This window comes from Gadus chalcogrammus, chromosome 15 (genome assembly GCF_026213295.1).
Source record: "Gadus chalcogrammus isolate NIFS_2021 chromosome 15, NIFS_Gcha_1.0, whole genome shotgun sequence".
Classification (NCBI taxonomy): domain Eukaryota; kingdom Metazoa; phylum Chordata; class Actinopteri; order Gadiformes; family Gadidae; genus Gadus; species Gadus chalcogrammus.
This window is the reverse complement of record NC_079426.1, coordinates 13,667,472-13,690,502: the sequence shown is the minus strand read 5'-3', so window position 1 is coordinate 13,690,502 and position 23,031 is coordinate 13,667,472. Positions and strand designations below refer to the sequence as shown.

The 23,031-nt window shown below is 43.9% G+C and overlaps 1 pseudogene; it reads left to right on the top strand.

The window, feature by feature from the left end:
- The first annotated feature begins 375 nt into the window (after positions 1–375).
- On the top strand, positions 376–21,499 carry LOC130405004 (shootin-1-like; annotated as a pseudogene).
- Positions 21,500–23,031: the final 1,532 nt, after the last annotated feature.

The window sequence follows — 23,031 nt, the reverse complement described above, 5'->3', positions numbered from 1 at the left end:
TATGATCAGAGGTTTGTTATGCAAAGCTGAAGCTGGGCGTTCAGATCACAAGCTCCATGCAGATTTTGTTTATTCCCTCGTCTTGTCTACAATGCATTTTCCCTGAATCCTAAAACAGTGGATGTTTACACTTTGTTTTGTTGTTTTGAGTGATTGTTATTGTAAAGGAAAAAAAAAGGATATATATATATATGATAAACATTCCTGTTTGTGTTTGAAGAAATCAATTGAATGTTGTCAACAGCTGTTAATTTGTGCGCTAACCTGTCATCGGATTAATTAAATTATATTCCAAAGTCTCCTGGTTTTGCGTCGTTCCTATGAGCAGATGTAAAACTGTACACTTGACATTTAACCCATATCGCTGTGGGCGTGGTTCAAGATAATAAAGGTGTGTGCGTGTGCGAGCGACTTCGTGTCTACCTGTTTATTGCGCGCTACATACACGTCACGTGCTATATGTCAAGGCTGAATATAATACAATGGCGGCAGAAGAACTGGAGCAAATCAATGTCATCGCAAAGTTGTCAAACCAAGGTGAGTGTAGCGTGACACTAGCTTCATATATGTTGTAGCAGCGTACTTATCAAAACATTGTGGATAATTAACGCGTCAGCGGTGTCTAGGCCTACTCTCATGTTTGTTTAACGCATTCAATTTCCCCAACCGCCACGGATATGGATTCATTCGTCTATATGCTGAATTTTGTCGTTAATATGAACGCACTATTCATACTGTTTCGTATTTTTTCAAAACTTTTCTGGAAGAGCAAAGTCCAAATATCTAGTGTAAAGGCAAGGGCCATGTCAAATCATGCCTCTTACCTGACTTAAGTAAAAGTAATTTGGACGACCAGTAACCAACACGAAGACGTGGCCTAGAAATGAATGGAATACATTTATGTATCTGAAACATGGTTGGTACCTGAAGATCTAATTGTATTCGCCCATTGGCCTTCCAACCCGCCCTGAGTCAACACAGTCCTCGCCTCGGTTTCTCAAACAATAATACAATAACTTACTTAAGATGGAGGTCTTATTTATTAGGTCTTATTTTGAAATGTGAACAAACTGCTGAATTGAAACATAAATGGCAGGAGGAAAAACAGGTGACATGATTGGATGTGTGTAACATACATTGATTCCTCTGGCACACTATTAAAACTCATTCATAATCCCATTCTTTATCACATTGTCTATTGTGATATTAAACATGATTTACACATATATACATATGGCTACTGCCTTATTTCCAGTGGCTCACTTCTATCAACATTGTCTGTTACTGTTGTTCCCTAATAACCCTTCTGGAAATAATAAATTAACGTCAGGCCTACAGCCTCTTGACTTTATGGAAACAGACACATACTTCCCTCTATCTGTGGGGCTATCGCTATTTTCAACATTATCGGTCATATCTGGCAAATGGGAGGGATGAGTGGGGGGGGGGGGACCTAGTCAGAGGATGATTGTGTATCACAAGTTGGCACATTTTTGCTCTTTATTTAGCCGCAGTGATATTAGTGATGAAGGGGAACTATCAGATATTCCACAGCTCCTGTCTTTGTGAAGATGTCTTGTAAGTGGCACCCCTTGTTACCCACAGTGGTCCAGGAATATGAAGCTCTACAGCGGGAACACGGTCTCACAACCATGGAGGTTAGTGGAGGTTTTATTCAACACATTACTGCTTATTACACGAAACACAGTGAACATGACCCACTGTCAGGTCGTTCGTTTTTCCTTAAAATGTTGTAAAGCATTTAACTGCGAAGAGATGAAGCAAACTGATTAGCCTTGCTGAACTGCCCTTCGGAGTGTAAATTTAAGCATAAAGTATCTCTTCAAAACCTGAATGGCATTCACGGGGAGTCAAAAAAATTGATAGAACTCCAAATAATTTAGTTTAATCATAAAAGCCTCCGGCATCAGATCTGAAATTTCTGTTTTTAAATTAAATAAATAGTTAATATGTAGGCACCAGGGGGTAACATAAGCATTGGGCAATGTCCATTGAGCAAATCAAGTACAATATACACAATTGAGTGCAACGTCCTTTCGAGTATGTCAATGTGACAATGCAACCAGGTAAACCCTCAGCTGGGCATTGTCACATTAAAATACATACTACCTACCACATTGGTAGGTCGCTTAAAATCCAGGGGATTTCCTACAGATCACATTAGTCCTGGAACGTTTATTTTATGCGATCCATTATATTTTCCCTGTTATTTATATACTCCCCAATATCTAAACATTTCAGATGCTGGAATCTTAGAATCTCTTGTCTGTCGGTCTGTCCCCTTTCAGTGTCAGCGTATACAGGAGGAGAGGGACGAGGCCATCCAGAAGCTCAATGAGTTCCAGCAGGTGGGTTCATCTCGACACCCAGCCCCCCCTACCTGACAGACAGACAGACCCAGAGGAACTGTGAGCACTGGGTGCCGGTCATGCTGGTTATCTGCTGAAACTAGACCAGTGTTTCCTTCCAGTTTTGTTTTGTGTTGCGGATTCAATATGCGTTTCTTACGCAGTGGCTTACGACGTACGTCAGTGATCGAGTATACAATAATTAAAAGTCTACCAGACCTACCCCGGGCAACACAGCCAATGATCGGAAACGTCCAATTAGCTTGCAGAAGTGAATTCACATGTATGTGCATTTGTATTGATTATTTGAGTGGGTTGCCCCAACCGCTTTCAGGAAGCTGGGTGCCTTCAAAAGGTTTTGGGCCACTGTGCTAGAGTCCCGCTTATCCAAATGTTCATTTTATTGACTTAATATTTGGTTGGATATCGACCTCATCGTGATACTCAATTTATATTGTAGATTAATGAGGATGACAGATATACTCTTAATCGTGATATTAATGGGTATCTTAATCATGTGTTAAAATGAACCATGGTATTCGTTATAATACATTTTTCTATTTTGCCCAGCCCACATGTAGATGTTAATGTATGTGTAACATAGACAGTTGTATGGTGACACCCTGACTGGAGTAACGTTTAGGTATATTGTGATAAGCCTTGATAGATCTATGGATCAGTGTAGAGTGGTTACCTTGTCATGCAGTCTGTTAAACACACAGTTAATAGTTTGATCGTTTAAACAAGGTTGAACTAGCCTTTCATATACAGTGTGATCACAGTGTGCTCCATTACTTACAGAAATACAGTATTTGAAGTCCATATTCAAGTTCAATAAGCAATTTAGCGTAATAACATTACATAAGTTCACATAAATAACATTAATAAGATACAGTCATTTAATCCAGCTACATCAAAGCAAAAAAAACGAATCCCTTCTTGAATATATCATAATTGTCCATCATAATTAATTTGGACTACAAATAGCTCGTCAACAATGAAAACATGAATGCATAATATGCTAGTTGAAATTAACAACCCCATTGATTCAAAAAACGCAAACCATCACCACCAGCAAGCTGAGCCAACACACCTCCTCATGATTGAATCTTTGGTGTGATTTGGCTTCGATTTGACTTTGGATTGAATGTCAGAGGTACGTACCAAACCAAACTGCTCCTCGAAAACACATTGACACTCCGTACCTGCGCCTCTCTGTCCCCGGCAAACAACACCGGCACTGTGTTAACGACGGCATTATTGACGGTTGAATCTGTCACCAAAACTCGGCACCAAAATATCCCGTTGGTCCCCCCCCCCCCCCCCCCGGCCGATGGGAGGAGGCCCACCACCTCCCATCTCCGAACCTTCAGATGATGGCATTCCAAGTACTTAGGCCTGCCCACAGCCCTTTCGACTCCACACATCCCTCCACCTATTAAATGCGTTTCACATGTCTTCAGCCCCGCGCGAGAAAGATATTTTCCTTTAAGGTAGATATGGGGAACCATAGCAAAATAATTGCGGCAGGGTTTGATCTGAGGTGCCAGCATGTCAAAAGAACAAGCAAATAGGTTGGTCTTTGTAATCATGGTTGAGGGCGCCCGGAGTTGTCATATGAATAAGCCGTGGCGAATATTCAGCGATCCCGTCAGCCAAAACACATATTGTGTTTGACTTGCAAGCTAAAGAGGCTGTCTGCACACTGCCAAACAGCTGCATATTAGGGCCTATTACGTGATTGCAATAGCTCTTAGAAAATTGCTCTATTCACAACGAACGACTGGGGGGGGGGGGGGGGGGTTGAGGGGGTGATGTAGTGGAGGGGTGAGTCGGAGGTGGGAGGGAGAAAGGGAGAGAACAAGCCCCTCACCATCCCAAACCAGCACCCCCCATCACCACCATCAATACTCACCTCCGCACACACAGATTCTCCACACACACACACACACACACACACACACACACACACACACACACACACACACACACACACACACACACACACACATACAATCATTTCTTTTGAATTGGCTGTGGCAAGGTTGGCGACAACATGACCATTGTGTTGTAATGATAACACCACAAAGGCATCTGCCCCGCATCCCCCTCATCAAGCCCCCCGACCCCCCCCATAAACACACACACACACACACACACACACACCACACACACACACACCACACACACACACACACACACACACACACACACACACACACACACACACACACAACCATTTAATTCAGAGATGCACTGGAGCCTCTGATACCATTATGCTGCATGTCAACATGCTGGGGGTAATCACTGTCCCCCCCACACACACACACACACACACACACACACACACACACACACACACACACACACACACACAACACACACAAACACATACATGAAGACAAGAGGCGGGGGGTAGAAAGCAAAGATGGAGTGATGTTGATGACGATGATGATGATGATGATGGTGGTGTGGGGAGGGGCGAGGGGGAGTGACTGAAACTTATAATTAACACTAACAATTCTCTGATGCATCAGAGCTCTGTGTCGTTACCCCCGCCACACACACACACACACACACACACACACACACCACACACACACACACACACACACACACACACACACACACACACACTTTCACATGGAGGTTTGTTTACCCTAGTGACCAGTAATAACAATTTACACAGCATTTTGTTCAGGGCACCCCTTTCTGTCTCTATCTGGAACATATTTCTATGTTTGACTGTATATTGGCTTGCGTTGAGGCTCGAATCTAGGCTGGTGATGGCGTTCATAGTAGGGCTAGTGGATGGGCTAACATTAAGGCTGGTATTGCAGTGGTTAGCATTGAAAAAGTCGTTAAGGCTAGCTTTGCAGCTAGCATTGAGGCTAGTCATTGCTGAGACTAGTTAGTGTTGACGCAAGTATTTAGGCTAACATCAATGGCCAGCATTGAGGCTAGTATTGAAGCTAAATTTGGGACTTGCATGCAGCTATTGTTGTGGTGTTGATGGATGAGTGGTACCGTTCAGCGCTCATCACACGGCTTAATTAGGTGGCACCGGGGGTAGAGGAGTCGCCCGCGGCAACGGTACTTAATGCCTCCCCGTCTGTCGCCTTCACACACAATCCCCCACACGCACACAGACACAATGTTTAATTAGATAAGTGGTTAGGAAGGATCTTTTGTCCTGAGGTGTGATGACGAGAGTTGAGAGACTTGATGATGGCATCGGTCGGGGCCACATGTCAGGCTTAAAAAACAGCCGAGAAATAGAGACAAGAGAGGAGAGATCCAGGAACTACATTCAGATTAGATCAGGGGTTATAGATCTCCATTCCAAAAGTCATTCTTCCCCCGATTAAACTAATTGATGAGGGTCGTTTTTAAATGTTTTGTTGTTATTAGTCATTCTTGGTCATCAAATTGCTTGAGATTATCTATCATGTGTTTGCTATAGCTACTTCTGTTAGTTATATTCCTGATTGCAAATCTATCTTATTGACAAGGTTGTTATGGTCAGCATCGTAAAAAAATAAACAACTCTGTGAAAACCTTGCTCTAATATAGCAGACGGAATAACCTTCTGCAGTAAATTTACACATGGCTTTGAATGTTTTTTTCCTTCCCTCCTTTTATGATTGAAATCTACACGGTGAGCGTGGGATATGTAAGAAGGAACAAGGGAAACCAAGGCATACAAAGCAGACAAGACCTCTGTAATCCGTTGCGTTGGGTTCACGTGCCCGTGAATGAAGACGTGCGTAACCGCCACAATGACAGCCGGTCGGTGAGCTTCAGTGTCAAGCATCGCGGCGCTCTCGTGTCAATTAAAAGCTCTGTAAACTGAGGGCGGTTACATGCTCCCTCGCACACACACAGACATACAAAACACACGTGCAGATCTTTATCCAATTCTTTGTTTTCACAAAGGTGTTTTGATGTGACAGGACTCATATGGAAACACATGCTGCCGTGCGGTGAATAGCACTGGCTTAACATCATAGGTGACAGGCTAAGAAAACATGAATACACTCAACGCTCTCTCTCATGTATGATTTTTTCTTATGATCGATTCTCCTTGCGAACAATGCTGATATTTACATCATGGATGCCAGGGACAAATCGCTGTTGTGTTGTCTCAGTCATCATGAACTAGACTTATTTGAAAATATTGTTTTGTGATACTGTAATATTAGTTGAGAGTATGACATCGTCTTACATGCGATGTAGGATTACTCTTTGTAAGTACATCAACAATGTTAACAATTTTTCTAATCATCACATATAGTTTCATTCCTGTTCCTTTTGGGTTAACGGTGTCCTGTATGAGTAAGTTAACATAAGGGTTAGGGTTATCCTAACAATAGGATGGGTTATTCTATCCCATTCTTGTAACCATTGCTTGTTATCTTACGACCTCCCTCCCTCCCTCCCTCCCTCTCTCTCTCTCTCTCTCTCTCTCTCTCTCTCTCTCTCTCTCTCTCTCTCTCACTCTTTCACTCTCTCACTCTCTCTCTGTCTCGCTTTGTATCTCTCTCTGCCAGTCTCCCACATGGTCATTGAAGAGGTGAATGCCATTCAAGAGGATTTGGAGATCGAGAGGAATTGTCGTCAGAGCGTTGAAATCCTGGCCACAAAGGTACGGCTCATCTCACTGTACAGCTGTGTCTCAGCCCAAACATGCCACGACATGCAGAGCTTCCTCACAGACAAAGAACCGGCATTTACATTAATGCTCTTGTCTTCTTATGATGGGAGACAACGGCTTCTCTGAAAATGTTCTGAACTGTGTTGCACACACAGCAAAACAAACATGCAAGCTAATCACAAACATGCCCACACACACGCACATGTGCAAATAAACGTTGTACATCATCTGTTGATTAGCAACTTGAAGGCCTATCCAAGCCATTGCATTGGCTGCTCAATACGTTTTTTAACGTATCGACAAGTTAGTTCAATATGAGCAGATATGTATCAGCTTGTTGTTGATCTGAGTTTCTTAGATTAAGTAGGTCTACTAAGAGTAATCGTAATGATTCTGTTATTGTTTAAAGCAACAACCAAACCTGGTCCTCCTCCTTGCATCCTTTACACCTCCAATGCCAATCAGGCAGCCATGTTTAAAGCAGAAATGATTGTGAAATACTGGGTCCGAACGTCTGAACTGGAAACGACAAACCAATGAAACATGGTATTGGAGATGATGCATGACTTTTCCTAATGTGTAGATTCTAAATATATCTTTATTTTATATACTAATATGAAGTGTGTTTGAGCACATCGTTTCTGCGACTTCTTCTCCTGCTCTGGTTGAATTTGATCCTGTTCACAAATCTGAATACTTTTTATACATTTTTGTTAATATGTAAAATCAAGTCATAAATATTCTCAAAGTAGAGGCCTATCTGCAATCAAAATACAAATATAACGGCTGGTGTCCCCTGGACAACATAGATAGAGTGTAAATTCACATAGTTTCCAGCATGAAAAGCAGAAAGCCCAATAACCAATCATTTTGTTCAAGGAAGAGCATATTATTCCAATCAGCAGGTCCGGTCCAATCAGAGCGCTGGGATTCAGCCAGCATCCTGCTCTGAAACTTCATTCATAAGGAGGATATGTTGACTCCTCTGAGAAGAACTTGCTGATATCTATATGTCTATGATTTGATTAAAATTGCATCACCCTTATTATTTACTTTTATCAAATTATGTTTGGGTTGACCAATCAGGCAAGAGAAGAAAGGAAGTTGGTGAAACAGTCCAGAGATTTGAACTCAACAACATTTTACTAAATAAATTCACAATGCAGAAAAACCAAGGTGGCCTTAAAGCAAAAACATAAATTTATTTTTGCTTAAATTGGCCTCTTTAAACATTGGCTGATTAATCTGTTAGATCAAAAGATTGGTGATTGGATGTTTTCTGTTAATACCTCAAAGGGTGACAAAAATGGGTCGCTTTCGAATGACCTGATCAATATAAAATCAATACTTTGAGACAGAGTTAGGGAGAAAGACCTAAATCTATGTTCAAGATAACATATTGGAGGCATGAATAAATGTTGACAGCACATACTGTATATATAAAATATAACCATTTTATTGGAGCAGCAACAGCATCCCTGGACTCTGGGCGGTGGCAAGCCTCGCTCTGCAGCTCATTTCCATTTAAATCACACCCAAATATTTGGGGAGGTTTAAACCAAGGGAAGACAGGCAAATTGAGCCTGTGTTAATTTCTCCCAAGTCCAATGACGGTTATTTTGACTTGCCAGCTCTTTCCAAAGAGCAGTAACAGAGGCGGTGAAACTTGAATGTGATTTTCCCAACACTTTGAATTAAAACCAGACGACCGAGGATGCCAGCAATTTGCGAGCGGCCAATCAGTGGCACGGTGGTGTTTGCGATTGCTTGACTTTTTTTTTTCTTCAGCGTTGATGTGTGATCAGCGCGGGGGACAGCGGGAGCGACGAATTTGTTGGCGGTGACCTCCCCTGGTCTTGCCCTCCGTGCCAATTGATTTATTTGAGTGCATAAGTTCATACGCACCCTTTTATCAATCATAGATTATACCAAAAGGGCTGTGATTCCATGTTATGTATTGTTGATTGCATCTTGCACGCACACACACATAAAATATGCCTTTTGAAGGGCGTCATCAAAAGACTGAATTGCTGCTATTCGCATCCAGCATGACGCCATTAATAATGTATAATTTGTGACTTGCCTTCTCTCTTTCTCTCTCTCCTCTCTCACTCTCATCCTCTATCCATCCTCTTCCTCTCTTGCTTTCTCTTATCTCCCGTCTCTCTCTCTCCATCTCTCTTGTCTCGTCATCATCTCTGTGCACTTTCCTTCCCACTTGAGAACGCATCAAGACATATGCAGAATTGGCCATCTTCCTCCCTGCCATAGGGTTCATTAAGGGTTTTACTTTACTGACGCTCGCCCTAATTGACACATATGGCTGTCGGGAGACGAAGCACTGGAGTCTGCGTTCCCAAGTGGATATTGGGACCCCCCCCCCCCCCCCCCCCACCGTATAGCTCTGATGAAAAAATCCTGAATCGCTTGATATAGAGAGCATTGGATTTCAAAATACGATGTGCAAATTGCTGCAGGAATTAGTCGCAAATACCCCGTGTGCTATCAATGAAAAGATAAGAAAAGAGAGCAATGTTCGATGAGAAGGGGAAATATTTTGGCCACTTTTCCCCATTGTTCCTCTAAGGAGGTGTCTGGTGTTACACGGCTGTTTGTTCGTCTCATGTGCCACGCCTTCTTCTGCTGATTGCAGGGACGAGGAAAACTAAAGAAATCAGAACACAAGCTCAGGCGTGCCATCATCCTGCTCCTTTCTTCTGACTTTTACATGCACAATGAATTACGTCCTGTGTGACGGCTTGACTTAGAAAATAAAAGCCCCCGCGACAATGAGAGCAGGATGAGGCTTTGTTCTGCTGTGTTTATCATGGTAAAGTATACCTCCCTGAAATGTGTTGCGTGCGTGCGTGCGTGCGTGCGTGCGTGCGTGCGTGCGTGCGTGCGTGCGTGCGTGCGTAGCGTGCGTGCGTGTGCGTGCGTGCGTGCGTGCATGCATTCATAGTTCATTGACCCTCCATCTCCTCATCCCTCCACCTCAATGTGTTCATCGTTCTAACCACATTCAACATTCCCTCATCAAGCTAAATGCATGTGTACATAGGTCTATCCCCTCGTCCTTCGCTTTCTCCACCTTCAATGTGTTCATAGTGCATAACTTAAATCTAACACATCCCCCCCCACTAGTCCATGTTACATAGGTCTATCACCTCATCCTTGCGCCCCCTGCATGTGTTAATAGTTCCATCACCTAATCCCCTCACCCCTCACTTGCATGTGTTCATCCTCCATGTGGTTCCCAGCTGAAGCGTCAGAACCGCTCCCTGAAGAGGAAGAGCATGCTGCTGATGGCTCATCTGGGGGCCCCGACACCATCACTGAGATCCAGCTGGAGGAGGAAGAGGAGCAGGAGAAGAGCAGAAGGAGGAGGAGGATTTGCAAGGAGGCCAATCAGGAGTGTCTCCTGACCAATCGCCAGACCACCATCACAGGTACCTGGTGGGGCCTGCAGTGATCCTCTTCTCTGACAGACCACAATGCTCCCAGATAAAGTTAGTTTTTCTATGGACAAGGAAAGTGAAGAGAGGCAGGACAAAGCGGTTAGGGAGAGAAGGAAGGACCTGGAACATAGCACTGTAGTTTGGCATCCGAGTTTAGTATAATGGCACTACTTGGTCAGGACGCTCTGTTTGTGTGTAAAGGTTATCAATGTTTGTGCAATTGATGTGTGTGTTTGTGTCAGAGCTGCGTGAAAAACTCTCTCAGGTGGTGCAGGAGAAGACGCGAGCCGTTGCCGATGTAGAGGCCCTCCGAGACCATCTTCGTGACACCAGAGACGAAGTGAGTAGGAGTAGAGTAAACGGGGCCTCAGCGGTGGCACTCAAACCTATGGAATCCCCTTCCACCCCACATCAAGTCCTCTACCACCCTTGCCAGTTTTAAGTCTAATTAAAGACATACCCTTTCACTCTTGCTTTTAACAACCCTTAACACCCTTAACCTTGTTACTTGTTCCTTACTACTTTTATTGCTTTCTTTCTACTTATTTTCTACTTATTTTATGCATTTATTTTTTAGTCAAGACTGGGCCCCTTTCATCAACTGTCCTGTCAATGTAAAACGCGTTGGGTCAACTCCTGTTAAATGTGCTATATAAATAAAAGTGACTTGACTTGACCCACTAGTTAAATCTCCTGGTAGCTCAATGCAGGTTCCACTCTGACCTGTGGCCCATGTTCCTCCCTCTCTTCTTCCAATGACTTTCTCTCTTCACTCTCCTGTCCATAAAGGTACTAATCCCATACAAATGCGTGTGTGTGTGTGTGTGTGTGTGTGTGTGTGTGTGCGTGTGTGTGTGTGTGTGTGTGTGTGTGTGTGTGTGTGTGTGTGTGTGTGTGTGTGTGTGTGTGGTGTGTGTGTGTGTGTGTGTGTGTGTGTGTATAAATAAGTAGAATAAACATGGACAAATGTGTGTTATCTTTTCACCTCACCTTATATTTACAGATCGGTTAAATCCAACAACCTCTCATTTTCCTATTTCCTTAATAAGTAACTGAAGAATGAAATCAAATGGAATGAGAAAAAAACTGCAGAGTTGGCCAACTGTTTATTATTTACTTTTACCGATTGGCTGAAATACCAGAGACGCATCTGTTGTGAAACTTGGGGAGTTTAAAGTTTAGGGTTGGTCTTTTAACACATGAAAAGTCATTTTACTGGCTTTACTTTAATGGCAGTTGCTGAAAGAGAACACGATAACAGTGTTTTGAATCGCAGAGACCATGCGGCAGAGAACCCTCCTGCAGAAATACACCGAGGTGAGCGTGTGTGTGTGTGTTTGTGTATCTGTATTGTTGCTGTAAGTTAATCTTGAGTAGATATACATATTGCAGAATAAATTATACCTACAATGTCAATCTCTTTCTCTCTATCCAATGCGTTGGATAGAGAGAAAAAAAACTTTTTTTATTGCCAAAGCATTTAACAATGTAATATAATCATCATAATAATTTTAATAATAATAATAATAATAATAATAATAATAATAATAACATAATCAAACAACTAAAAATAAAATTCCATATGTCTCTTTTTCTCTCACTCTCTCAATGTCTCTCTGTCTCTCTCTCTTGCCCTCTTGCTCGCATCGCTCTCCGCTCTCATTCTCTCTCTCCAGTGTCAGTGTTTTGCAGCAGAGAGTTTGAGGTGTTGCAGGATGACCTGAGCTTGGAGAGAGACTTGCGGACAGAGGCGGAGAAGTTTCCAGGGAGGTAAACCAACTCTTCCTTAGCTTTAACAACATATCTCTATAAACTACAGTCAACTAAATTGAACGTAGCATGTAGTAGAAAACCTAGTCTGGCTAACATCGTCGTGACTAGGTGTTTAACCCCCAACCGAAATGTTCTAGGTTCAAACCCAATTGTCTATCTGTAGGTATCCGTGCAAGATGTAAGGTGTAAGATGCATGATAGAATATGCAAGTATTGTTCATGACACCATGACATGTCCTACTCCTTCTGTCCAGATGCTTGGTTGGAGCAGAAGAAGCTGAGGAGACAGAGCCAGCTGCTGGTCCAAAGTGCCGCCCCTGGCCACGCCCTACAGGAAGCACTACGAGAGGTCGCCAAGCTCACCCAGGAAGTGGAGACCCAAAGGTGGAGCACCTGCAGCAGGTCTGAACAAACCCACTTCCTCCAACACTAGATTGATCACCCCGCTAGCCCTTATGCTCCAGTGCTGGTTTTATGAACCCTCTGAACTCAGCCCCCAAAAACGAACCCCTTCCCCCTAACACCCTTATCCCCTATCCCTTTCCCTGGATTAGCACATTGGGGTTGGGATGAAGATCCCAGGGCCTGACCTGCCAGATTCCTGCCTACAGCAAAACACAGCTTGGCTGGCTAATTCCACTGCTTGGCACAGCGGCAGGAACAATTAGGGCTAAGTGGGATCGCTGAACTCCCCTGCGCTGGGGTGAGAGGGGAGATGTCCTCTTCATTTGGGGAACAATGGACACATTGTTGGGGGAAGCCGAGGTGGCAGGATGACGAGGGGGCCGGCGAACACGCAACGCTGGCAAAAGCATGTTTACACTCCTCCACGGGGCACCAATGCTCATCTAGTCTGACATTCAAGTTATTAGTTATTTCGAACCTTAGATATAATTATAAGAAAGCCTGCATTCGAAAAAAGTATATTACTAATGGATGTATCAATATTTGATCATCTTTCAAACAAAATATCTAGATATAGGTGATCTAATCGAACAAAAACAATGGTAATGTTACTTTGTTTTGATTTATTGGAACAAAAAATGGACAAATGAAGCAAACATTTCTGTTGAGGAGATAGTTAGGAAACTGTATTCCCTTATAGCTGTTTTTGCCCTCTTTGGCTGAATGACCTCAATGAGATGTTCCTTGAACTGTCTACAAGTCTCTGACATCGGTTGGGAGAAAGTTGATCCCACTCCTCTATGCAGAATTCTTCAGCTGTGTGATGTTTGAGGGGTGTCTTTCCTGCACAGCCCGCTTCAAATCCCCCACAGCATCTAAATAGGATTAAGATCCTGGCTTTTACGCGGCCATTCAAGAACTATCCACTTCTTTCCCTTGAGCCATTCCTTGGTGGATTTGCTGGAATGTTTTGGGTCATTGTCATGTTGCATGGTCCACATATGCTTCAGCTTCAATTTTCTGACGGATGGTCTCACCTCTTCCTCAAGCCCCCTCTGGTACAATAAAGAATTCATGGATACTCTATGATGGGGAGCTGGCCAGCCCCCGCTGCTGCCAAACAGCCCCAGACCATGACACTCACTTTAACAATGAAGCTAACCAAATGTCAGAGGTTTAAATAAGGCAGGCTCCTCCAAAAATCCTCTCTAAGAATGTTCTAATAATTTGCACCTAATGTAGTGCACTTGCTTTTAATGTAATGCATTTTAAGTAGCAACATATGTGGGTGTTTCCTTACTTTTACCTTACAAGGAATTGCAGTTAATAACATCTTCCATATATATATATTTTAAATTTTTAATACTATATTACATCCATCTCTGTATGGATGTAAAGATGTAGTTAATAAGCATCTTATTATAGTAATAATAAGAATCTTCAAATATGTTTAAACATATTTTTTTGGGGAATCCTAACTTTTCAAATGACTGTATATATTCTAGGCTAAAATTCCATTATCTCAGAATATTTTTCATCCTAATCGAAAGCCCGTTAATTTTTTTTGTCAATATAGAACACAGGATCATTTTTCGACATCACTTATACTGTATATCAAACCTGGGCATGGACTGAGGGTGTATGTGTGTGGCGATACTGAGCCGCCAGTCTCACTAGCTTAATGACTGTGTGTTTGTGTGTGGTGTGTGCGTCTTTGTGTGTGTTCGTGTCGCCAGATGAAAGAGGCAGAGGAGCGAGTGCGGAGCGGCCAGGCTGAGAAGGAGCTGACGGCTCTGCGATGCAAACTTGACCTCCTGGAGGAGGAGAAGGAGGAGCAGGGGGGGAGGTGCACCGGGCCGAGAGGGAGGTCAAGGACCTGCGCTCCACCGGTGAGAGAGAACGCAAGAGGGAGAGAGAGAGATAGCAGAGGGTGGAGAGAGACTAAGAGAGAGTGGGGGATAGAGAGATATGAGAGGGGGGAGAAGGAGAGCCGGGTGGATAATAGAACGGGGGGAGAGAGAGAGAGAGAGAGAGAGAGAGGGAGGGAGGGGAGAGAAGAGAAGGGTGGCTGGAGGGATGGGAGAGAGGAGCGGGTTTGGAGAGGGGGAGGGAGGCGGAGGGAGAGATGTGGAGAGGGAGGAGAATGTGGGAGCTGAGAGGTGATGGGAGCCCAGGGACGTTGCCCGTAAACACTCAGGGCTGAATTCCAGCGGCGCTGCATCACAAAGCACTGAGCCTGACCCCATCCCCTCTCTCCTCCTGCCATCGTTTCCCCCTTGAGAATATTCACAACTACAGTTTGTGCTGTCGTTGCTCAGACTGTCCCAACGGCCACATTCTGCGCCACTGAGTGGCCTCTTGTCTTCATGGTCAATTAAATGAGAGATCGCCCGGACGACTATGGAATGTTACCGGAACAACACAGCCAGCCTGATGGCTGTTAAATGCCCTGTTAATATATCCTAATCAAGGGTCATATTTATGTGCACCTATTGCACTCCTTACTGTCCCTTCTGTGTTTCTGCTAAATGTTTCCCCCCCTCTGGCTTTGTGCTTGACTCCTTCCTTGTCCTTCACATGGCTGAAGGCTAGAGGGTATACTACGGTGCCTGTGTAGCCCTTTGAGGCCGTGACTCTGTTTAAGGGCTCTACATATAGAGTTGACTTGAATTGACTCCGCTTGTGTGTTGCGGTTGAAGTCGAGGAGCTCCAGCAGAGGCTCCAGATGGCTACCAATCCCCCTACAGGCCACGCACCTCCTCCTCCGCCTCCTCCCCCCCCTACACCACCACCACCACCACCACCACAGCCCACCAACCCTCTCAGGTAAGGTTAGCCACAGGTGTGAGGGAGTCGGTTCACTTTAAAATGTCCTTACCAGAAGGTCTGTCCCGAGCCACCTGACGATCGGGTCTAGACAAGGTTTGACACGCGACCATCCTTCTCTCAGCTCCCTGCTGTCTCTGATCCGCAAGAAGAAGGGCGGCACAACGGACATCCCTCTGGTCGTTCAGGACTCCACCGGGGAACCAGGTAGGAACAAGCTGAATGGATAAACATGCCAATTCAGTACAGATGCCCCATCAATAAACATTTTATTATCACAATCATAATGCTTGTATTGATTTAGCAAGTTATTTGATTAATGAACTTGCTAAATCAATACAGATGCTTAATCGATGAACATGCTCAATTAATAAATGTGCTAAATCAATACAGTTGCTACATCTGTAAAGATTCCCAATCAATAAACATTTTAAATTGATAAACATGCTATATCAATACAGATGCTGTATCAGTACAGATAAAGAATCAATAAAGATGCCAAATCAAGGAAGATGTTCAATCAATAAAGATGATAATTAATGAAGATGATTAATCAATAAAGATTCTACATCAAGAAACATGATAGATCAATGCAAATGCTAATTCAATAACAATGCTGACTCAAAGTTGCCTCATCAAGAAAGATGCTCAATCAATACAGATGATAACGGATGAACGGGTGAATGTGTGTAGGAAAAGGGAACCCATGATGAAACTTTTGTGACCTTGAGGTACCACGCTGGTGACGTAGAGACCAGTGCACCGCGCTGGTGACGTAGACCTGGGGTGTACCTGCGCTGTGGGTTTCATTCACCCCTATTCTCAGCCCCCGTTCACGAGCACACGATTCAGAGCAAAATAAATCGGACGGCCACCGTGGTTGCATTGCAACAGCCCCCAACAATGAATTCAGAACGTCCCGCATGCCGCGGTTTCCCTCTGCTGCCGAACTCTTCTTATTCGAAACCAGGGGTTGAATATCCCCCACCACCACTGCCACAGAAACACTGCTCTCACAGGAGAAGCTATTCTTCACCTGCTCTATGGCCTCGTGCGAGTCACTCTTGAGTGGAAAGATAAACACCGTGGCTGGTGGCGAATGAGAACATATTAACTTCTGCCTCTCCCATTGGCCGATTAGGTCAGAGGTAAATTCTTATATCTGCCCAAACAAAAGGGGAGCCTTGACTTGGGAGAGCTGGTTGACTGAATAGAGCGCTTGTCTTTGCTCGGGACTAAGATGGTTGGCGGGCGTCAATTGGCCACTGTGCCCGGGGGTGAATGATGGGAATTTGACGCCAGGTTGAAAGGACCCAAGGATACTTGAGTGACTTTTGAATAATACGGAAATATTTGAATATAACTTTTTAATAAGAAATAGCTTTTCCTCAACGTTTCTGAGGAAATTTAAATCTCAATGGAGCCATTGTGTGTGTCGTTGAATATAAGCTGTTAGAATGTTTTTATTACCCAAAAGACTGCGTTCGTCAGTGGATTACTTTGTATTATTCTTTTCCTTTTAATGATTTTTTCTTTTCACCGGAACTTTTCACCCTGCATAACTTCTGGATGAAAGTGTGCTATTTTGTTTTAATGAGGGGAATTCATTGAATTCCACACAACACAAAGACATGGGCTTTAAAATGACGGTTAACAGAGACATACAAAACACACAAACTCCTACTTAATAAAATTATCTTTCACATTCCTTATTTGATTTATTAATAATTCACAAGAATATCTCTCATGGTGTCGGCAAGCAAATAATTTTTTTACTTCAAATCAATAACAGCGTCAGGCACAGATGATGATTTGAGACACCTTTATGCTTATTTTGGTAATTGGACCGGTCCTCCACATGGTAGTTAGATGTAGTTAGTAAGCATCTCTGCATCAGTTTTAGTTAGGCCTGTATCCTAACTAACTTCTCATTTTATCTTGTGCTGGTGCTGTACTGACCTGCGAGACTAAAGGAGGTAGTCTATCTTTTTTTTCAAATAACTAGTATTGTAGTGTACCCTGTCTCTCTCTCGCTGTCTCTGTCTCTCTCTCCCTCGCACTCTACCCCCCCCCTCATCCTCTCTCTCTCTCTCTCCCCCCCTCTCTGTCCCTCCTCCTCTCTCCTCCCTCTCTCTCCCTCCTCCTCTCCCCTCTCTCTCTCTCTCTCTCTCTCTCTCTCTCTCTCTCTCTCTCTCTCTCTCTCTCTCTCTCTCTCTCTCTCTCTCTCTCTCTCTCTCTCTCTCTCTCTCTCCCCCCTCTCTCCCTCCTCCTCTCCATCCTCTCCTCCCTCTCTCCCTCCTCCTCTCCCTCCTCTCTCCTCCCTCTCTCTCCCCTCCACCTCTCCCTCCTCTCCTCCCTCTCTCTCCCTCCTCTCTCCTCCCTCTCTCTCCCCCCTGCTCTCCCTCCTCTCCTCCCGCTCTCTCCCTCCTCCTCTCCCTCTTCTCGCCTCCCTCTCTCTCCCTCCACCTCTCCCTCTTCCCTCCCTCTCTCTCCCTCCTCTCTCCTCCCTCTCTCTCCCTCCTGCTCTCCCTCCTCTCCTCCCGCTCTCTCCCTCCTCCTCTCCCTCCTCTCGCCTCCCTCTCTCTCCCCCCCCTAGTGTTGGATGTCAGGAGGCAGGCGGTGGATGAGATGATGGACAGGATCAAGAAGGGGATCCTCCTGCGGCCCGTAGCCCGGAGCCCCAGCACCAGGACCAAACCCAGGGTACCCCTCACCCCAGATACCCCAATGCCATAGAAAACCTCCCATAGTGCACTATGCCAGTATGTTAGCATTCAACACCATCTGTGCGGCCTGTACTATCTTCCACCACAGCTCCGTTTGTTAAATCATATCACACCGTCTCGCAACATCTCCTAGTCTTTAACGCAGCATTAGAGCTTGTTCTGTGTGGATAAGGACACCGCTCTGATTAAATAACAACACAGGGTCTTCTTAAGACCATTCCCCGCTACTACGTGCTCTGAAATTAGCTGGTATTATAGGAGCCGTCCTGTTCAAGTCATTATCAAGAACGGGGAAAATCTGAAAATTGACTTGTGACTCAAATGGATTCGGTGAAAAAACACCAGTGTCTGTCTGTAGTTAAGACTCTAAGTGCGGAACGAGGAAAGCAAATATAATTTTTCAAACTGCTGTTTATTTACCAAGCCCATCTCTCTCTTCTCTCCCTGCTCTTCCCCCTCCCTCTCCCCTCTCCTTCTCCCGTCTCTCCTCTTCTCCCCTCTCTCCCTCTTTTCCCCATTACCACCTCTCCACTCTCCCCCATTCTTCTTTCCATCACTTTCTCTTCTCTCAATCTCTCCACTTCCACCCTCTTTCTCCCTCCTCTCTTCCTCTCCCCTGTCCCCTCTCTCCCCCTCCCATCGCTCTCTCCTGCTCTCAGGTGGAGAGACTGCCGTCTAACTCTGCCATTCAGGAACTGAAAGGAATCATGGTAATGGAAGTTTGAAAGTTTGAAAGCTTCAACTTTCCCTTTAGTGATGGGTTGGAAAATAAGAAGGGTTGAAAATGCACCAGAGGACATTTTTTTGTGCTTTGAAAGGTTTTAAAGCAACTTAATATTTATAATATAAAAAACTAGGAATATCACGCAGGTGTCTGTCTAATACTATGGTAGTTCGAGTTGGATGAGTTGGAGCGGGTACAGAAGTCAGGTACCAGGTAAATAATGTAAAAAAAAAACAAAGGATATAAGATGAACCTGTAGAAATGATTTGACTCTTAGTCTGGTGTGTTCTGTCTTCCTCCTCCGCTCAGGAAAAAGTCCAACGGACGGCTCCGCCGCGGGCCCTGCCGCAGGCCACGGAGATCGACGGGACCGGGGAGCTGGAGAAGATTTTACTGAGAAGGCGGGGCGCTCTGGAAGCCACGCCCCTCTCTGGTGAGTGACTTAAGGGGTTGAACTGTGTGACAGAAATGGGAAGGGGTGTGTGTCATTCAAATTTGCTTGATTCCGACTCTGCTTATCGAATCGGGAACTTATAGATCCTGGGATCTGATGTAATTTTTTCCGTAAATTGTCCACTGCGCATGGAAAGTTTAGTTTATACAAATAAATAATACTCTTTCTTAAATGAAAATTGTAAATGTTTGAACGTTTTAAATGTTGTTGACGCAAGGAATCCTGGGACGACATCGTCCCCTTTACTTTGGTAAAGGATGGTCCAGTGAAGCATTGGAAGCCATCGGAATGCATATTCTTAGCATTATGCTCTTATATTAAGTTATTTTACCCAGGTCATGATGCGCCTCAGCTGAAAGCTAACGTGGTCTAATCAAACGCACGTACACTGATAGGCAGTCAATTTAAGACCTGACTGTATGTCTCTTAAGATAAATACATCTTCTAAATTACTAAATAGTGAAGTTAGATTTTAATGTCATGAGGTAGGACAGGATTATTTGCTCTGAATGAAGCGAAAATGTCCATGTAAGATACGTACTTGAGCCTGTTTGTATTTATCTTCACTACTAAGTGTTTTTTTTTCATAAGTAGATTACCCTCACCTTGTCACATGAAATTGAGTGTCGTTAATACATTGACCTCCCATCTGAAAATAAAGTCCTTCAACATAGGTCTTGGGTGAAGTGTGAATGGAACATGGACAAAAGGTGGATTTTGTTTTTCAAACACGCTGATTTAAAGTTTCTGCGACGTTCGATAAGTTGTGACATCGTGTTCGTTCTAGTGAATATATGGACACCTGTGTTAGGCAATGCAAGATGGTGTCGTCAATGGTCCTTTTAAACTGGATCACATGTGACTCCCACTTATTGCTGGGTAGCTTCTTTTATGTATTGTGATTATGTTTTGTTTCACCTTTATTTAACCAGGCTGTCACCATTGAATCCCTAAACCATCTGTTTTACAAAGAAGATCTGGCCATGACAGCCTACAATACAACACAATACAACCTACAGTAAACAACATGAAATACCACTGAAAAAAACATTCTTGTACACATTCAATCGGGCAGAGATGAAGAAAGACTTTCGAGGTTAAGTTGTCACATGGATTTCTCTGAGCTTTGTATGGTGAAAAGTGTGTGTGTGTATGTGTGTGTGTGTGTGTGTGTGTGTGTGTGTGTGTGTGTGTGTGTGTGTGTGTGTGCGTGTGCGTGCGTGTGTGTGTGTGTGTGTGGCCGCATGCGTGTGCGTGCGTGTGTGTGTGTGTGTGGCCGCATGCGTGTATGTGTGTGTGTGTGTGTGTGTGTGTGTGTGTGTGTGTATGTGTGTGTGTGTGTGTGGCCGCGTGTGTGCATGCGTGCATGTGTGTGTGTGTGTGTGTGTGGCCGCGTGCGTGCGTGCGAGTATGCGTGCGTGTATGTGTGTGTGTTTGTGTGTGTGTGTGTGTGTGTTTGTGTGTGTGTGTGTGTGTGTGCTTCTCCACAGACACGCCTCCTCCCAGCAGGGGGCTAGATGCTAGGACGCCGTCGTCTTCGTCAAGGTCTAAGAAGACCAGGCCGAGGCCCTGCTAGGGCCGGTTGGTTTATTCTGGTAAACAGCAGTGACTTTACAATCTCCACCTCCTCCATTTTGATGTTCATGAAAAACTTTCATGAACATCAGTTTCTCTGCTGACCTTCTATCACATGACAAACTCTACGTATTCCATTGTGTTGTTCTGGAATGACCATGAGATGAAGACCAATGAATAATGAATAATGTGTCAAATCTGTTGTTGATGAAACAGTAAGAAAGAATAGGCACCGTTGTTAGGCACACTTTAAACGTAGATTTAGTTCAAATGAAACTATATAGCATATTCACTAACATGTGGTGGCGCTTATGCATTGCACTCTACTGACCTGGTACCTACTAATTACATCACTTCCTATCTGGCCAGAGCATCCAAAATGTATAATGTTATTAGATCTTAATCCACTGATTCATATAAAAGAGACCAGACGTCTGTATCCTACTCCCAATTCATTCTGTGCCCCCTTGAATGGTGTGTTTGCATAATTTCCTATAGATCTAAGTACTGTGGTACATGTTGATAATAAAAAGAAAATAAGTTCTTGGAAAATCAATTTTGTCTGCCTTTTAGTAGATTGACTGCATTCACGCTTCAAAAAACTTTAGAAAGTCATAATGATCTTGTTAAAAACAGAATGTTCGTTTAAAATTAACCCTTGGAATGGACTTTTTGTGGAATCAAAGTGAACATCAACTTCATGGTTTCCCTATAATAACATGTCCATTCCATGGAAAATTAATATTTCTTCGTGGGTCTTTTGAAAATCCACGTATTTATTGTGAGAACGTCATCAAATAGTGGTAGATTTGATCATGATTATCTTGTTAAACAAGATACATTCATAAAATTAACCTTTGGAATGGACTTATGTAAATGCAGAATAACACATAACATGACTATACAACGCAAAGACATTGATTCAAATAAAATGCAAGCTTTGTGATTTCGGTGATAGCTGGATCCATATCAATCACCATATTTACGATGGAAAACATTGCATTAACTAACAAACAAAACATCATATACATTCAATGAATGAAGATCATGAAAATAAATGCAGATTTATGGCTAAAAATGTTATTCAAATGCATTTTAATACTGTCTTAACATTTTGTAGTTTTCTTTTGTCCGTTTTTTTTTTTTTATGAATTTTCAATACACCAGCGAATGCTCATGTGTGCGTTTTTGAGTCACAATGAAAAACAATCTATTCTGTCATTGAGGTTGAGGAACACATTGCGAATTCTCCTCTCTCCCCCATTCCTGTCTCTCTCCCCCATTCTTGTCTCTCTCTCTCTCTCTCTCCCCCAATTGCTCTCTTGCTCTCTCTAACGCCATCATTTACTTTCTTCTCTCCCCCAATCCCCCTCTGTCCCTCCCCTGATTATTCTCTCGCCCCAATTACTCTCTTCCCAAATACCCCTCAATGCACAAAATGGTGGTCAATATATTCCCCACCATTTTGTTTTGGCCACTGCCGCTTACTGTGCATGTGTTTGTGTGTGTGTGTGTGTGTGTGTGTGTGTGTGTGTGTGTGTGTGTGTGTGTGTGTGTGTGTGTCTGTGTGTGTGTGTGTGTGTGTGTGTGTGTGTGTGTGTGTGTGTGTGTGTGTGTGTGTGTGGAGGAGCAAGTGACAGATTTAACATTAGCCAGAGTTTCAGAGCAGAGAGCGGGGGCTTAGTCCAGCTAAACCGGCCTCTTTAGAATACACACCGGCATTTGACCGCGTCACCCCGAGGTTAAGCCATCGTTAAAGGTGTGTCTTTAACTACGAGGCGATGGGAGGGTGGAGGGGAGGTGGGGTACGGGCGGTGGGATCAACCAGCGCCCTCCAAATGTATTTACAATGGCCGCCATGGTCAGTTAGCTACGATGGTGGGCTTTTTGTTTGGCTGGCTCTTTCATGGACACCTGGCCACGGTTCCCAGACGGCTGCTTCAGTGAGGGAGTGAAACGTGAGAGCCATCCGCCGAGCGCTCTGTCCATCACCCTTTGTGTCCGCCACTAATTAAGGCTTTAGGGTTCATTTAGCAATTAGCTGCAATTTCCAGGCCAGATAAAGAG